Raw genomic sequence first — 19,645 nt, 5'->3', positions numbered from 1 at the left:
TTTAAAATCAAATAATCTATGACTTTAAAAAAGAGTTCTACTCCCGTCCTTCTATTTATCTGAATTAAGAAAGATTTAGATTATCAAATATGTTAGGACTGATTAAAGATTATTTATCACTCCCCTACCGTTGTGTTTGTCTTTCTAGAAGGAATATTTTGATATTAGATTGGGTTATATTCCATGAGCTAAGATTAATTTAATCTCAGGCCCCCCAAAAAATTAATAGACCAAGAAAGATTTCTATAGCTTAGTATAATATTATATGCGAAGGATTGTGGAAATTAATAGACCAAGAAAGATTTCTATAGCTTAGTAATTTTAGTTGAGATAAAAAAAAAAAAGATTTGTGGAAATTAATCTATTTTGGGACTAAAGGCCTGACGAATCCAACTAACACTCCATTCGTGAAAATTCTCATTTATAATTTAATAAAATAGAAAAATAAACTTGAGAAGCAAAGCCAAATTTAATCATACAAGCCTTAATAAAGGACCAGTTTAAAAAAGAGAGATTTACTGTTATAGGCCTTATTTCTCTCCATAATTATGCAGGCATAGAGACAAGCTTGCTTTTTCTCATTTAAAATCAGTTAACACCTTATGACCAAAGTTTTTTTTTTTTTTGTCGTAATCTCTTATGAGCATTTGACCCAAAAAAAAAAAAAAAAAAACCTTATGAGCAAAGTTAAGATACTGTAGAAGATGAAACATGAGCAATCTTAAACTCCTTATATAGAAGTAACTAGAGCAATTATAGTTTTGTCATATAGTATAACTCGTCCACGTATTATAATATAATTGAATATTCTTTAATTTAATGCCATAAAAATAGAAAATATCAACTATCTTGTTGACTCATATCATGGAAAATATCAACAATCCGTAAACCCTACTGAGAAATTATTACCCAAAAAATTAATGGGAATTACAAGGGTGTAAATTAGCATCAGCAGTAATCCCCCATATTCAGTCTCATCTGAAGCTTTAAAATACTCACTTCCTTATTGGCCATGCAGGAGACAATAACCCGACATTCCAATAATAAACCGCCACGTTGCAATACATGGTTATCCTCACCGCGTCGTATTCCCTCGTCCTAACCTCTGTTTCCGCATACGATAGCGAACTTACCTAATAAGGCGCGAAACGCTCACACTCTCTCTCTCCTCTTCCAATTGGAAGTTCCACTCTCACTTTACTACTTTCTCTCTCTCTTCCCTCTCTTCGCATAAATTTTCTATTTATGCTTTTTGTTGTGATGGATTTTGGGTATCTGGTCGTTTGTGGTGATTTTTGACTCGTGGTTGAAGAGATCTACACTTATTGAGACCATCGCCTCGCCATGAAATTGTTTTGTTCCCTTCAATTTTGTTAAACTTTCTAGGAAAGTTGATGCTTTGTGTTTGGTTAGCAAGTAAACTAGAAGTCTTTTTATTCTTTTTGTCAGAGCTTAATCATACATATTTGATTTTTTATCTTTATATTTTTGATTAATAGGATAGAGAGGAATCGAAATTAAGATCTCTTCCAATAACAAAATGAAATTTCCTTCCAAACATGAACGATAAGGCATTAATTCAAATCCTTAATAAAAAGGAGTTGATGTCCCCAAATCTTTTCATCAAACCCAAAATTTCTATTCTCGGGATGTCTGAAGAACCCAGAGTGGAACGTTTAAGCCCTACTTCTGAGGCTTCTAACACCTCAGCCGCCTCAGATGGTCCACCACCAACACAAAAAGATGGCCCTGAAAATCTTGACCAAAAACTGAAGATGAAAAGGAAAGAGAAAATTGTCATCGATGATTCTGATGATGATGATACTCAACAACCACCACCACCACTAGCCGTCAAATCATCTTCGTCGCTATCACAAAGTTCTCGGCTCCTACTTGATCTGAAGCTGTGCAACGACGACTCTGCTCGTGGGTTAGGGTCGTCGTCGTCGAGGCTTGAACTCAGCCTGTTCAACCCTTCGAATCCGGGTTCTTCCAATCCTGACTCATCAAACCCAGTCTCAGGGTACTCTCAACCCAACGAGACCACAGACGAGAACTCACGTGGCGGTGATGACAAAAGATCCCAACCTAGGGTTTTCACATGCAACTTTTGCAAGAGGGAGTTCTCTACTTCTCAAGCATTGGGAGGGCATCAAAACGCTCACAAACAAGAGCGCGCCTTGGCCAAAAGGCGGCAAGGAGGACTTGAAAATATGGGAGGTGTCTTGGGACATTCACCATTTTCTTATTACAACCCATATTCCAGTCTCTCATCACCCTCTCTCTATGGATCTTTCAATAGATCTCTTGGGGTTAGGATGGATTCCATGATTCACAAGCCTTCTTATCTATGGTCCTCAACCCCCGGCTTTGGGCGGTTTGGCCATAGCTCTGAGGCAAGGTCATCTAGGGTAGGTAGCCTCTTGAACTTCCAATCCACTATTGATAGGCTCAACTTGGAGGGCCTTCATGCTAATGCTCATAGTGGAATATTAGGGCTTCCAGGAACAAGTAGCGCTTCAAGGTTTGATCAGGAAATCGGTGTAGTTTGCAACTTTGGTGGTTCGAGTTCGAATTGTGGAATCAACAGGCCAATCCGTGAGCCTCCAACATCCGATACCGATGCTGCTGGCCTAGATCTGTCTCTTAAGCTTTAGATTTATGGTTGTTTGCTGTTGTTGTTTTTTATATTTTAATTTATGTAATACACAGTGCGTGATTTGAGTTTGATTATATCTTAGGCTCAACTAGAAGTCTTCTACTCTTCTACACTACTGATTTCTCTGTTTCTTTCGGTGTTTTTGTTATTTTAGTTTGGGCTGTTTGATCACTCAACTAAATGCTGTAAAACCAACAGTTTCCAGCACTTTTGCAATGCATATAAACTCTCCTCGTGGTTGAAGAGAACTACACTTATATACAGTCTCCACTGTTATTGTCACAGTTACCATTTGAAAAGTTGTAAACTTTCAGTATGTTGTCACTTGCTTGTTGCCATAGTTAAGATTGTGTGTGTCTCCCTTTTATTTATTACCATTTCAATTTTATAAAAAAGAATTTTTTTATACTTATATGAATATGCAAAAAGATATTATGTAGTAATTCAATGACAATAGCTATCAAACAATTTAAACTACTCGAAATAATTTTTTCCCTTGTGGAGCTTATTTCTCAATAAAGATCAATTACCATTTTGGATTATGTTATTGAAATTGACTTGGGTAGCGTGGGAAGAACTGTTAAGTTATGAAGAATAAGCTAAGCTGTGTTATCTTGACTAATTTTACACTACATTATGATTGGCTGCCTTTTCTGTTCAAAAACCCTAATTAAAGCATACAAACTAACAGATACAATCTATTCAAAAACCCCTAATTTATTCAAACTAACCAAAATAAATTCCCAACAACTAATAAAACAAAAAATAATTATAAATTTTGCTTTGTGCGTTTCCATGCTCTTTGAATTGCGCTGGTTTTTCCTTCTTTCAGAGTCTATGGAACCACTGGGTATATATGTTAAGTGATGAAATATTTATTATTGAAAAGTATATAATGGAAAGGATCAAAGAAATGCTATGTATTCCAAAAAGGGAAAGAAGAAAAAAGACAAAGAAAAAGAGAATTTTCATAAACTAGAAAATCATTTCCTCATGTATTTACTTGGATCCCTTAGTAACGGGTTACATTTAATCTATATTTGGCAGAAAGAGGAAGCATCTTGGGATGCCATAATTTTAGATGCCATTCCTTTTCCTTATCTTTAATTTAGCTATATGAAGAGTTACATGACGGGATGCTTCTATCACAATAGGCAATAAATAATCTCAAAGCTACAGCAGCTGGACTAAACCGATTGTCATCATCTTTCAATGTCACTTTAGCCTATTTTATTTTTCCCTTTTCCATCTGTTGAAGTAGGTTTAACATGAACACACTGTGACCTAGAATTTGTGTTAACTGTTGGGTAGAGATGAGTACAAAGAATTTGAAAAGTTGATCCAAGAGGACTTGAAGGAGGTCGATAATCGGTTGGAAGAAGAAGAGGTGAACATTTTTATATCCTTGCATAGCATTTTTATATCTGTACTCTACATGAGGTTGATTTACACAAACTCATTGTCTTGTCATTGCAATTGTGCTGAAGATTGATGCCGCTGAGATGATAGAAGAGGTTGAATCAGTAGAGCAAAGGTGAGTTCAGCAATAAAGTAATGTGCTTTGATTTTATACACGTTTTTTTTTTTGTCTCTCTATTTTCCTCACTGCAGACTTTTACCTTCTTCGCTCTCCTTTCATTCGGGGCATATCGGGAGAAAGTGGAATTGTTAAGAAAGAAGAAAATGGAGTTGAAGGCTGCAAGTGCTTCCTATGAGAGAATGAACTCAAGAGGAAGAGAGAGGGATGAGAACAGAGACACTACTACAAAAAGGGCAAAAGACGACGGTAGAACAAAAAACCGTCGTTGTTTTTAAAAAGACGACGGTAACAAAAAACCGTCGTGGATAAGTGACTTAAACAACTAAAAAATGGAGATACTGTTGAGAATTTTTTTATAACGACGCACACAAATAAAAAATTGTCGTCTTATTAAAAAGCTTTTCTTTAGAGTTAAAATCTGACCAAAAAACAACGACAGCAGGTATGACAAGCGTCGTCTTTTAAAAATCAAGTGTCCTTTTTTTGGTAAAGACATGATTGTTTTGAAAGAACTGTTGTCTATTATATGTAAAGATGACGGTTTTTTTTATAAAACGGGTCGTCTATTATTAAGTAAAGACGACGGTTTTTTTATAAAAAGGGTCGTCTATTATAGGTAAAGACGACGGTTTTTTTTATAAAAAGGGTCGTCTATTATATGTAAAGACGACCCTTTTATATGAAAATGGTCGTCTATTATGAAGTAAAGATGACCCTTTTCATATAAAAAGGGTCGTCTATTATATGTAAAGACGACGATTTTTTAATAAAAAGGGTCGTCTATTATATGTCTATTATATGTAAAGACGACGGTTTTTTTTTTATAAAAAGAGTCGTCTATTATAAGTAAAGACAACGGTTTTTTTATAAAAAGGGTCGTCTATTATAAGTAAAGACGACGATTTTTTTATAAAAAGGGTAGTCTATTATATGTAAAGACGACGGTTTTTTTTATAAAAGAGGGTTGTCTATTATATGTAAAGACGACGGTTTTTTATAAAAAGGGTCGTCTATTATGAAGTAAAGACGACGGTTTTTTAATAAAAAGGGTTGTCTATTATATGTAAAGACGACGGTTTGAAAAATAGCGTCGTTTGAAAAACCTTTTACGTCGCTTTTTAAAAAACTATGATGTTGTTATGTGTGTACAACGTCATTTTAAAGAAATCATGGTTTAGAAATGCGCTCTTCGATAATCATCGATGGAAAACAAAAAAACCGTCGTTAACAATATAAATAACCATGACGCTTATTACATCTATACCCTAAACCCTAAACCCTAAACCCTAAACCATAAAATATAAACCCTAAATTATATATATATGTTTAAATAATTTTAGAAAAGGGATTATGGTTTTACGGCCTACTATATATTAATCATAAACCCTAAACCCCAAAAATAAACCTTTATCCCCCTAAACCCTAAACCCTAAACCATTAAAGTATAAGTGATGTTGTGACTCATGAAAACATTTTTCTTTTTGGTGGTAATTTTAAATTTATATAACTCAAACTTAATTTTTTAAAGCTTAAGGGGGAAGAAAATATCTCAATGACTTCATAGGAGTTGACGTTGCATTTTGTGGATTTATTTTAAATTTATTATGAATATTTTGAATTAAATAGAATAAAATATTATTAATAAAACCCACAAACCACGTCGGCATTAAGAAATTAAAGACGTTGTAAATCATAATAAACGACTTAATTTTAAAACAAACGAATGACGGATTATGTAAAGACAACGGTTTTTTATGAAAAGGGTCGTCTATTATATGTAAAGATGACGGTTTTTTTTTTAAAAAGGTCGTCTATTATATGTAAAGATGACGATTTTTTTATAAAAAGCGTCGTCTTTTAAAACACGCTAAAAAAAGGCCGCTTAAGTGAATTCGCGCTCGACAACTTTTCAAATTTTCCCCGTCTTTGAAAACCTTATCTCTCATTAACAAGCGTCGTCTTTTAAAACACGCTAAAAAAAGGCCCCTTAAGTGAATTCGCGCTCGACAAATTTTCAGATTTTCCCCCGTCTCTGAAAACTTTATCTCTCCCTCCTTGAAACCTCCTGAGCTCCTATCTTCTTGAAACCCTCCTGAGCTATCTGAAACACTCCATCTCTCACCTTTCTACTCCTCATACGTACCTACCAGCCATCGACGCCATCGAAGCAGCGACGCCGTCAACGCCATCGACGCAGCGACGCCATCAACGCCATCGTTCTTCGCATCAGTCATCACTAGCCGCCATCGACGCCATATTCACAGTCAACGACGACGATGTCCTTGAAAACATATCTAGAGACCTTGCGAGATGGGAAAATCCTAGAACATCAGATCTGGTCTTCGATGTCGCCTGAGGTTCGATGACAGATCTCCATCACGCCTTCTTGGTGAGCTCTCGCCATCCACGTCACAGAAGCAACTCTAAGTTAGTCAAAATGTTCTTCTATATTGTGTTACAAATGAACTTTTCCTGCATAAGCTTATGCTTGTATAGATGATGCATATTTTTTGTTAGTTAAGATGACCTTGAAAACAGATCTAGAGACCTTGCGAGATGGGAAAATCCTAGAACATCAGATTTGGTCTTCGATGTCGCTTGAGGTTCGATGACAGATCTCCATCGCGCCTTCTTGGTGAGCTCGCCATCCACGTCACAAAAGAAACTCTAAGTTAGTCAAAATGTTCTTCTGTATTGTGTTACAAATGAACTTTTCCTGCATATGCTTATGCATATTTTTTGTTAGTTAAAATGACAGCAAGATAATGTAATCTTATTGTGGTTTTTGATTGCTCAGGTAAGATGACATGGCAAATAGGTGCTGCAGCTTATATCAAGTGTAGCTCAAAGGCCAAGATGACAACTTAGAAGAATATAAGATCCATTTGACCAAGATGACTTAGAACACTACTCCAAGATGACAGCTGAATGTGGAGAACAAGTACAAATTGTGGAAGATACAACAACCATAAGTTAATGCTTTGGATATGGTATTTTGTAATTATAGGTTATAATGTTATAAATATGGTATTTTGTATGGATATAGTAGGAATCAAGATTGGTAAACAATGTAATTACAATTGAATCTTCAAGTTTTATGAAAGAAATAATTTTTTAGGATATCTAAAATGAAATTAGTACATCATTTTTACAGATAATAAACGGCGATTTTTTGGAACAAAACCGTCTTTTTTAGATTTAATAGACGTCTTTGGATATAATAAATGACGGTTTTTTCAGAAAAAGTGTCGTCTTTACATTTAAATAGACGACGGTTTTTCAGAAAAAGTGTCGTCTTTACATTAAATAGACGACGGTTTTTTCAAAAAAAGTGTCGTTTTTACATTTAAATAGACGACGGTTTTTTCAAAAAAAGTGTCGTCTTTACATTAAATAGACGACGGTTTTTTCAGAAAAAATGTCGTCTTTATATTTAATAGACGACGGTTCTATAAAAAAAAAGTGTCGTCTTTACATTCAATAACGACGGTTTTTTTCAGAAAAAGTGTCGTCTTTACATGTAATAGACGACGGTTCTTTTAAAAACCGTCGTTTTTACATATAATAGACGACGGTGAATTACCGTCGTAGTTTGACTTTCAAAAAGACGACTGTCGATTTAACGACGGTTTGAAAAAGAAAAAGACGACGGCGTTTCCCCGTCGTCTATTTCAATTTTTGTAGTAGTGAGAGATTAAGAACAATTGCCACAATCAAGATGATCCGTTCTCTGTATTATCTCCAGTATAGATATTGGTACATGGGTTAGACTTTCTCAAGTCTATTTACAGAAACTTAGCGATATAAGGCAAGTCCAATCAATTACATATATTACAGAAGAATTGACAATTAATCATTTTAGCTGATGAATGCCGTGTAGTATTCTCTTTACCCCCCCTCAAGTGTAACGGAGCAACGCGAAGATTGAGCTTGGATTTAAGAAGAGAAAACCGCTCACGACTAAGGCCTTTGGTGAATATGTCAGCAATCTGATGAGAGGAGGGAACATAGAAGGTATGAAGGGCTTTGCGAGCAACTAATTCGCGAACAAAATGATAGTCGATCTCGATATGACGGGTGCGAGCATGGAAAATAGGATTGGCAGCTATATAGATGGCGGAGAGGTTATCGACATAGATGCAAGGGGCAGAACGAAGAGGAATACCAAGTTCTCGAAACAAGAAACCAGCAGATTTCAGCGGCAGTGTGGGCAAGAGCACGATATTCAGCTTCAGTGCTAGAACGAGAAACGGTAGACTATTTCTTGGCAGTCCATGTGAGAAGATTAGGTCCGAAAAAAATACAAGCACCAGTGGTAGACCGTCGATCATCAACAGAACCAGCCCAATCAGCATCAGAGAAACTATGTAAAGTAAAGTCATTGGACTGGTGAAACACAAGACCTTGCTCAACTGTACCTTTAATATACTGAAAAATGCGCTTGACAACCCAAATATGGGAAGAACGAGTTTTGTGCATGATCTGACACACCTGATTGACAACAAAGGAAATATCTGGCCGCGATAGAGTAAGATATTGGAGGCCACCCACCATACTTCGATAGGTAGAGGGATCATATAAGGGATCACCATCCATACAGGACAATCGAGTGTCAGAAGACAATGGTGTAGGACATGGTTTGCATTCAGTCATATTAAACTGTTTCAACAAAACAACTGCATATCTGGTTTGAGAGAGAAATAAATGATCAGGAAATCGAGTAATTTCCATGCCAAGAAAAAAATTGAGCTCACCCATTCGGCGACTGTCAAAGGTGGAGTACAATTGATCAAGAAATTGGTGGACACTCTGTGGTTCAGAACCGATGACAATGATGTCATCCACATATACAAGAACATAGACTGTGCGTGAAAAGGAGCGATGAATAAAGAGTGATGCATTAGAGTGACTGTGAACAAATCCCTGTGCAAAAAGAAAGGCACTGAGGTGCTGGAACCAAGCTCGGGGAGCCTGCTTAAGGCCATAGAGAGACTTATGGAGGCGACACATATCTTGAGGACGCGAGGAATGATGAAAACCAGGTGGTTGTTTCATATACACCTCTTCTTGCAAGTACCCATTCAAGAAGGCATTCCGAACATCAAGTTGCTGAAGAGACTAGTTATAAGACACAGCCAAAGACAAGATAGTGCGAATAGTGGCTGGTTTAACGACCGGGCTGAATGTTTCTTCGTAATCAAATCCTTCCTATTGATTGAATCCCTTGGCAACAAGGGGAGCCTTGTAGCGGTCAACAGAGCCATCAGATTTCCGTTTAACTATGAAAACCCACTTGCATTCCACAATATTCATTCGAGAGGTTGCTGGAACCAAAGACCATGTTTGATTCCTTATGAGGGCATCGTATTCATCCTTCATGGAAGCTTGCCAGTGACTGTATTTGGAAGCCTGGGTGAAATTTGTTGGTTCAAAAGACATGGGATCAGAGCAGGCGGCAGAGAGAGCATGGGGTAATGGGTGTGGATGGGTCAAAAAGTATAGGGGTTTTGGGGCAGGACCAAAGGGGATGATGGACTTGAGACTCTTAAAATTTTGGGGAGGGTTTGGTGTATCTGGAGAATTAGGAAAGAGAGATGGGTCAAGAGGGGAAGAAGGAGGAGTTGACGGGTCAAGAGGGGAAGAGGGCGGTGTCGACTCGGGTGATGAGTTTGTGGTGTCCATGAGGGATGCTGAGGTCGTGGGAACCAAGGTTGACAGGGGCAAGACAGCGGGTGAGGAAGTTGTGGTGGAACGGAATGGTAGTGAGGGAGAAAGAGGCGACGGCAAGGGGTTTTGGGAGTGGGAGAAAGACGAGAGAACGACGTCTGTTGGAGCAGGGGAGAGAAGGTGTGTTGGGTCAAATTGAGGTGGGTTGGCGGAGGGGTTGACGAATGGAGAATCAATAATAATGGGGGCAGATTGGGTTGGACTTGTAGAAGTGTTGATTTGTGGAGAGTACAAGCTGGGCCCAATATCAAAGTGAGCGGCAGGTGTGGACTGCGCTACAGGTGTAGTCTGATGTTGCTGGTAGGGGAAACTTGTCTCATCAAAGCTCACATTCCGGGATATATAAATGCGACCTGAAATAGGATCAAGACAACGATAGCCTTTATAATGATCATCATAGCCAATAAATACACATGGAACAGATTTGAAAGATAATTTATGCCTATTGTATGGCACCATATGAGGGAAGCAGGCACAACCAAAACTTTTGAAAAATGTATAATCCGGTGTGCGTTGAAGTAATTTCTCATAAGGAGACATGTGGTCAAGTTGAGGAGTTGGTAGGCGATTAATCAGAAAAACCGCAGTGGAGAAGGCTTCAACCCAAAAGCTGTGGGGCAGGTGAGATTGGGCCAACAAATAGAGGCCCATTACCACAATATGTCGATGTTTCCTTTCCACCACTCCATTTTGTTGGGGAGTGTATGGACATGAGATCTGATGTGATATTCCATGATCACTTAAAAATGTCAGAAATAATTTGTTGGTAAATTCCCCGCCACCATCAATCTGCAATTGTTTGATGCTAGAGCTAAAACGATTTTCCACCATCTTTTTAAAGTGAATAAATGTACCAAGAAACTCTGATTTCTTAGCCAATGGATATAACCAAGTGAACCGAGTATTATCATCGACAATGGATAAATAATAGCGGTAACCAAAGTTTGAGGAAATTGGTGCAGGGCCCCAAAAGTCAAGATGTAATAGTTCTAATGGAAATTGAGCATGAGACTATCTATATTCAAAGGGCAATCGACAAGATTTTCCTAATGGGCAGATATGACAATTTTTATTGGAGACAATTGTACCATCAAGTAGTAAGTGGTACTTATTCAACAATGTAGTAAAAACTGAATGAGAAGGGTGTCCAAGTCGAGCATGCCGCACGTCCTGTGTTGTACGCTTTCCATAACAAGCAATCTGACGAGCAATATGAGGGGCTGTTCGAATATGATAAAGGCCATCATAACTACTGCCAGTAAGGAGTACTGTCACCGTCTTATTGTCCTTCACATGAAAACCATTAGCATCCAACTCAAAGAAACAATCATTATCACAGCAGAAACGACGAATAGAGATCAAGTTTTTGCGGATCGCAGGCACACACAAAACTTCATTAAGGTTTAATGATTTATGCAACCCGGTCAACCTTGTATTGCCAATATGTGTTATTGCTAACTAATTGCCATTCCCAACAATAATTTTATCCGTACTTGTGTAAGGATGAGCATTGGGGAGAGAGGTGGTGTTGGCTGTCATGTGGTGAGTAGCACCTGAATCAAAACACCAATTGAGGTTTGCCACATCAGCGGTAGGAGGAGAAGAGTGTGTCAAATTTTCTGCCATGTATGCATGAGGCTTACAATCAGGGCAAAAACGGGCTATGTGACCTGGCTTATTGCACCGAAAACAAATTACTTTAGTTCGCTGGGTATTTGAGGAATTGCCTTATGGTGTTGGAAGAAGAGGAGGACGTCCATCAGAGAGAGTTGCAGGAGAAGTGACGGCAGTAGATTGTTAGTCGCGAGATTGAGAGTGACTATCTGGAAACCAAGCCCCTTGAGTTGGCTCCCAATGCTCTGTTCTCCTTGATCCACGCCCTTGATTCCAATTTCTGTCATGACCACGTCCTCTTCCAAATCCGTGATGAGGATTGTGATTGTGACTTGACATAGCAACTCCTGAAGCCACGGTAAGAGACATCCATTTTTGTATATGCTCTTCTCTGAGAGCTAGATCATAGAATCGATCAAAATCAATATCGGGATGCAGGTGAAGTGTTGTGGCTAACTCTTTGTATTCAAGTCCAAGTCCATCCAGAACATAACTGATGAGTTCATCATCATCCATTGTTGCATCAGCTTGTGTGAGGGAATCAAAGAGTGATTTGGCATAATTGAGATAATCAGTCACTGTTGTGTTGTTGTCCTTTCTGAGAGTGCGAATTTGGTCTCGAAGAATCCGTACACGGGTACTAGCAAGAGGTGAAAGGCGCTTGGCCAACATGGTCCAGACTTGATGAGCAGTGGTACAAGGGATGAGAAGTGTCTTGATGGAAGGGGAGGAAGTTACTTTGATCCAACTCATGACCAATTTATCCTTGGCTAACTCTGGGTGCATAGATCCATCCTCCTGCACTTTGGGTGGGTCTGTGTTGGTTTTGACGACTGCTGCAAGGCCGTGCATCTCCAATACATCTTCAAATTGGGATTTCCAACTCAAGTAGTTGGTGCGATCCATAGGAACTGGGAACAACGATGAGATATTGAAAGAGGTGGGCAAAGGATGGGATGAGAATGAAGGTGAGGAAAGTTTTGACATTTCAGAAATCAGTTTTGACATATCAATATGGCTTGATTCTCCAGATTTAGGTGTGTTGGCCATTGGTTTGGGTAGGATCGATATTTTGAGGGTTAGCTCCGAAGAGCTCTGATACCATATGAGAGAATGAACTCAAGAGGAAGAGTGAGTGATGAGAACAGAGATATTAAGAACAATTGCCACAATCAAGATGATCCGTTCTCTGTATTATCTCCAGTATAAATATTGGTAAATGGGTTAGACTTTCTCAAGTCTATTTACAGAAACTTAGCGATATAAGGCAAGTCCAATCAATTACATATATTACAGAAGAATTGACAATTAATCATTCTAGCTGATGAATGCCGTGCTTGTGGTTAGGAGGCTTCTGAGGTTGATGTAATGGGATCAGCTGATTTCATGGGACTGACAGATTGGATGGGATCTGCTGGTGTAGTATTCTCTTTATTTCGAAGCGTAGAAAAGTTTCGGAGATTGTCAAAAAGGAGCCGAGTCATGATGAGTCATCAAGTGATAGTGACAGTGATGAGAATTTTGCAGTGGATTGGAGAGCTCAACATCTTTGAATGCTCTGATCTCCTGTAGGATCTGTTCTTGACATGTTCAAAACCTGACAATATAATGTGCCAAGTGACTGGCTTTGGAACCTGTAGGTTCTTTGGTGCTAAATTGGAAGCTTTGCTGAGGCTATGTGCAATTGGGAGTTAGTGAAGGTGAAAGCAAACATGTCTACCCACGATGTTGCATGCATTTAAAAGAAGTAAAAAATATGTTTTCCAGTCGACATACTTATTTACAGCTTCAACCCAATCCATTCATTATGCATGTTAATTTATTGGGAATTTATCCTATTAGTCGATTCCTCTAGTCCAAGCTTGCAAAATTTCATCAAATTAATTCATGGTTCGGTGTGCCATCAATGAAGATTATATATCCCCCACTTATTAAGTTCAATTTGGCATGAAACCAATTGACAAACACCATCATGATCTGAAGAAAAAAGTAGAGAGAAACGAGCCATCAACCAAATTCATCATTTATGAATAAATAGAGAGAGAGAGAGAGAGAGAGAGAGAGAGAGAGAGAGAGAGAGAGAGAGAGAGAGAGAGAGAGAGAGAGAGAATATGTTGACCTTGTTTTCCATTTCGTGTCTATTCCATGAATCCGGTGATAAGAAAAAGTAAGAGATATTTAATCATATACCAATTTTTAGCACTAAAACTATAAATAAACCCTACACCATTTAATTTCTATAAACAAACCAAAATTTTTTGGGATTGGGTTTGTTTTAAGAAATCAATGGCAGTTTTGTAATTTAAAAGAAGTTAAAAGCTTTTTTGTTATGTTGTAAATGGGCTTTGGGTGTGTTTCTAAAATCCATTTCATATAGGGTTTTTTTAAATAATTTGGGCTCCTATATTGGATATAATAGTGAATCTCCCAAAAAGTAATAGCACAAAGAAACAACCAATGAATTAGGATTAAGGGGTCATAGATAATAGAATTCCAAAATCGCCACCTTGGGACAGAAGCCATAACCGACCCATCTAAAAACATATTGAAGTGGCTAACAAGAGGTCTCTTTTTTTGGGCTAACCAATAAGGGGTCTAGCCCACTGAAAAATGGCCTTCACTTTTAGATTAGTGGCATCATGTTCAAACCCTCATGACACCTTAGTAGTGTGTGTGAAAAACCTCCCTCCTATTGTAGTTTAGATTATCGCTTGTATTAAAAATAAAAATAAAAATAAAAACAAAAACAAAAACATATTGAAGTGGGGTAAGGGGATTGTAACTCAAGTGGTTAAACTCGTTACCTCTGCACCTGAGGTTTAGTGTTCGAATTCCCCTCCCCAACATTGCTTGTATAAAAATATAAGAAAAACATATTGAAGTGGGAAAGAACCACTTCTGCCATCTAGACTCTAATTCTTAGGTTCTTGGGAGCAGTAAAGCCTTAATAAGGTGAAAGTATACAACAATGCAGTAGAACTAGATCCTTTAAGACCACTCCGACAATTCTCTTTAATATTGTATTTTATGGAAGAAATTGGGGCTCGTAAAACATGTATGTTAACAGAGGCATTTGTATGATAAAATAAGAGAATCTCCAGTTCAAAATGTATATTGGGGTGTAAAAGCCATATTTACATCTATGGTGCTTGGAAGTTGCTCTAATGGTGAAGATTTTGGGGATGTAAAACCTATATTTATTGATGATAAGTATTTTGTGTAAATATTGAATTTGAAAAGGGGGTAAAACAAGAAGCTCATTGAAAGAATAGTTGAAATGAGTTTACTTATGAATTCTTGATACTAGGTGTCTTCTCAACTATTCACTCATGATGCCATGCATATTCATTGAACACTATGACCCCACATCGTGTACTCCTATGAAGTGCACAATTCATTGATTGGTCATGATTGATTATTTGTTTTCAAATACTTTAAAATTGAAACTTGCATTCTATATAGCACATATATTATTCCATTTTTTCTAACAGCCCAATATTTCTTATTGATTGCTTTTCTTTGTGAAAACATGGATTTTTAAAATCAAGCACATTCGAATAGTCTTTCAAACTTTGAAACATCAAATAGGAAAGTTTATCCCTAAGGAATGCTCGATCATACACTTGGTTCTTCAAAGTTGGATGGTAAATAAATTTGATGCATATACATATTAATTCCATGCTAACAATGAATACTTTTAATAAGGTTTAAGAAATAATATATCTTCTCTTGACTCCTTATGATTAAAGTTTAAGTTGTCTCTACTAGAAAAGCTCAATATAAGCCACGGATACACTTGTGACTATGGCTTATGTATTTGGAGCCACATATATACAATAGATGTGGCTTTAAACTAGTAATGGCCACTGTTGACATGCCGTGGCCAAGGAAATTGTGACTTTTGTCCTTTTTTTTAGTAGTGTGTTGAACTTATTTGGAAGTATGTAATTTGACACAACTTGACCCGAATTTTTCCATTGAAATCCGTGTCGAATCCTTTTACCCGTTCGACATCCAAACGATGCCGGGCCCACTTATGAACTTAACCCAACTCCCCCGCACAACAAGAAAATGGTCAAGACCTCTACCGAAATTTTGGCAGAGTCTCCCCTGAAAAAAAAGATATTTACCCAAATTTTCCAGATGCAAACATCCCAATGCTGCATGCACAATGCTAACCTACATAATTTACAAGATAGGCCCTCAGCCTCAAATGCAACCATAATGGGCAATATCGGCGCAATCTATGAATTTTCCTTTAATTTACACAACCACAATATTTCAAAGTATAACTCAAACAGTTTATTTTGCGGCTGCCTCTAGGTTAACCTAGGCAGTGGCGGAGTGAAAAACTTTATATAGAGGGGGCACTTCAAATATTGAAATGACATTTGAATTTTTTTACTTAATACAAAATCCCTAAATTTGATTATTATACTCTATTATTTTACATATTACATTAACTATCTACTCATCATTAATACTAGCAAAAGATATTGATTCAAATTACATGTACTTTGTTAAATACACACTAAGAATTTCCAATTTTAGTTTATTACTACAAAATTTAGAGTCAAAATAAGACAAAAAGAGATATAAAAAGGATAGTAATAATAGCGAAAAGAGAGATACGAAAAATATAAAAAGGGCCTCAATAAAATTTGATAAAAGATTGGTCATTGTGTTAAGAAAACAAAGGCCTCAATAAAATTGAGAGGGGGCATAGGAACCCCCCCCCCCCCCGGGCCATAGCTCCCTCTGCACCTGAACCTAGGTTGCCTACATATCTTTACTGAGGGATCAAGCCACATGTAGTTATTTTTAATAACCATATATGAAAATCCCTATTCTCAAATTCATAATATTCTAAAATCCATAACTTAGTAATTATCCATAAATTCTAGCAAACCCATAAAATATTGCCAAGTCATAGTTAAACAAATATCAATCTCATGATTCCAATAAATCCAAAATAAACCAACAATTAGATTCTAGAATCATTCTTTTCTCACGCCGTTCTAAAACTCATAAAGCTTTCCAATAGTCATGTCTCAACCTTATATTATTTTCGTATATAGTTAAGTAAAATCCTTTTTTTCCCATAACCATACCATATCCTAGGCGTATGTTGCAAAACAACTATGTCAAGTAATTTCCAAATTTCCAATCTCAATTTTCGAACTTCATATCAAATGTTCTTACATGTGCAGGGTACTCTCAATGCACATGCTAAAGAAACCCCAACCTGGAAACGCATTCACATCTTATCCCATACATATATATATACACACACACACCTCATACCATCATCATGTACCAAAGAAAAACAATCCAACACGGAGACTGTTTTGACTAAACCACAAGCCAGCATCGCATTGGCCTTGTGACTAGGGATGAGATGTCCAATTAGGGGACTTTCGCTCCCAGCACACACGTTGGCATCACATCAACGTGTAGTTGAATCAAGTCCTATGCCCGCAGACTACCCCGCTAAGGGCCTACAACACACCTCGCCAAGGGTGCTCAAATCATCACCACACGCCGGCATCCTTCATCGCACGTGTGAGTATCATCCATATCATGGAGAACCGAGAAAAACAATCCAACATGAGGACTGTTTGAATAGACCACAGGCCAGCATCGCATTGGCCTTGTGACTAGGGATGAGCCGTCCAACTAGGAGACTTTTGCTCTTAGCACATACGCCGACATCGCATCAACGTGCAGTTGAATCCAAGTCTTATGCATGCAAACTGCCCAGCCAAGGGCCTATGACACACCTGGTCAAGGGTGCCTAGGTATCATCCCACATGCTGACAACACATCGTACGTGTGACTAACATCCATATCCAAGTATCAGTATCCAAGGGGAGGTACATGTAATGGTGTATAACCCATAATCCAATATGCCAAAACTATATACAAATATATATATATATATATATATATATATATATATATATATATATATATATATATATATATATATATATATATATATATAACCTAACTTCCAACTCAACATCCAAACCTTTATACATAACAACAACCCAACTCAACATCCGAACCTTTATACAACAAAAACAAAAACAATAATAATAATAATAATAATCTCTGAAATTCTCATGTCACATTGTAAAAGCCGAAACAAAACCAATAACATAATTTTATAACCTCATTAAACCAAAATAATAATTTCCAAACAATTCATCATTATGCAAGAAATTCCATAATTGAAACACAATGCTAATTGAAAACAATGTCCACTCACAATTACAACTTACTAAACGACCTCAACCGAGCCGACATGGCCCACTATCTAAGTCAATTGGGCTTGCAATGCTAATTTGAAAAATACTAATAGGCTGTTTTAGTTTTTGCAGTTGAGTTTAACATTAAAAAACATTAATTTTTTTTTTAATAGAAATTGATATATACAAATTTCATAAAGGGCTAAGATTTGTTATCATTCTTCTTAATCATATATAGGTTTTAAAAGAGGTGTTTTGTTCAACATCAATAGTTATGTGCCACTTTCTGTCAACATTAAAAGTCAATGAATTGATTGCCACCTCATATAAAAACTCAACTCTTTTGACACCCATGGTACTATGGTAGTACGGTTTACATCCCATGCTAGAGTTTAGAAGAAAATAACTTAGATTAATTCTAAAGCATATTCTTTCATTTTCTAACAACCGATAATCAACTACTTTCTTTAAGAAAACATGGATTTTCAATAAAAACTATCGCTTATTCTAAATTAAAAAAAGATCAATTTTTTTAAACCAAAAAAAAAATCAGCATTTAATAGACTCAATTTTAAAAAATTCAAACCCTAAATAAGAAAGTTTATCCTCAAAGCATGCTCCATCATACACTTGTACTTCAGAGTTTTTTTTTTTTTTTTGGACGAAAGTACTTCAGAGTTGGATGGCAAAATTAAGTTGATGTACATACATATTAATTCCAAGTTTACAATAATGAATATTTTAATACAATTTATGAAATAATATATATTTTTGATACTACGTTACTCAACTAACAACTAGTTTTCACTGCGTATGCATTAATTTATGTGCTGTAAAAATAATTTATGCAAGTGTTTGATATTTGGTTGATATTATCTACATACAACTCACAACAAATTCAAAGTCCTTGTAATATCTAACGTAATATTCCTTGTAATAAGTGACAGGATTTGTGCTTTCCATTTGGTGCTAAGCCAAACTAGGAAGAAGGGAAAAAGAGTGGACTTCAAAAACTCTTCAACATGTTAGTTTTAATGAAACTGCAATGGATGAAACAAAATAAAACAGAAATTATAATGCAGATAAACAAAAGCTGCATACCTATTTCTTGTTCCTTTTCATCTTCTTTGATAGTTTTTTTTTTAGTTTTTTAGAGGTTTTGAAAAGTCCCTGTAGAATGATAATGATTTTTTAAAATGGTTTTTTTAGAGTTTTTGTTTACGTCATTTGATATCTACATTGTATTTTTTGGTTTTTTTTTTTTTACATCATTGATATCTACATTGTATTTTTGTTGTAGTTTCTTTTTTGTTTGCAGTTTTTCCATGAATTTGGGTTGAAATGATTTTTTTTTAACTGTTGATTGTTTATATAAATATTGTGTAACTGAATGAATATCACAAAGACAAGTTTGGTGTAGTGGTTTGTGGGTGAGGCTTCCTCCTTTGAGGGTTAAGGTTCCAGCCCATTCAATGTCAAAAAAACTTTTTTTTATTTTTTTTTATTTTTAAAGGTTGAATAAAGGGCAACGGAGTTGGTCCCCGGCTTGCTGGCGATGGTTGGCCAGTGATAGGCGGCGGAGGCGGGCGGTGGCGGTGGCGGTGGCCGCTGGCTAGGAGGGGGATTGGCGGAGTTGAAATGGCATTGTGTGTAATTTTGATATTTTTTTATTACATTATTGTAAAATTAGGTAATACTTTTTGGTTTAAAATGAAATAGTTAAAATGTCATTTTTTGTAATTTTTAGCCTTTTGCAATACATGATTGTAAAATGGCTTAAATGTCGAAATGGTCTCTGTGTTTTACCTTATCGGCCAATTTAGTCCCCGTGTTATTAATTTGGCCAATTTAGTC

The sequence above is a fragment of the Prunus avium genome, chromosome 3 (assembly GCF_965620075.1).
Source record: "Prunus avium chromosome 3, drPruAviu1.hap1.1, whole genome shotgun sequence".
Classification (NCBI taxonomy): domain Eukaryota; kingdom Viridiplantae; phylum Streptophyta; class Magnoliopsida; order Rosales; family Rosaceae; genus Prunus; species Prunus avium.
This window is presented reverse-complemented; position numbering follows the sequence as displayed.